Raw genomic sequence first — 382 nt, 5'->3', positions numbered from 1 at the left:
AATATTCGTTTCAAACTCAAAGTCATTACTAGATCCCTCTCTCACCCACTTCTTGAGACCGCCGATTCGTTCGTACACCACCATCGCGAATAATTTTGACCAGCAGTTAAGCTTAATAGCCAATATTCTCAACACAAACATATAACATAATTAAAAATTCACCCCATACACCGGAGCATACTCAATGTCTCAATCGTTTCTATGTTATATGTTTGTGTTGAGAATATTGGCTATTAAGCTTAACTGCTGGTCAAAATTATTCGCGATGGTGGTGTACGAACGAATCGGCGGTCTCAAGAAGTGGGTGAGAGAGGGATCTAGTAATGACTTTGAGTTTGAAACGAATATTTTTGTGTTCGTGGATAGCTCACACGGTAGAGCC

Source organism: Berghia stephanieae, chromosome 3, assembly GCF_034508935.2.
Source record: "Berghia stephanieae isolate SIO BIC M18660-M18661 chromosome 3, UCSD_Bste_1.3, whole genome shotgun sequence".
Taxonomy (NCBI): domain Eukaryota; kingdom Metazoa; phylum Mollusca; class Gastropoda; order Nudibranchia; family Aeolidiidae; genus Berghia; species Berghia stephanieae.
This window is presented reverse-complemented; position numbering follows the sequence as displayed.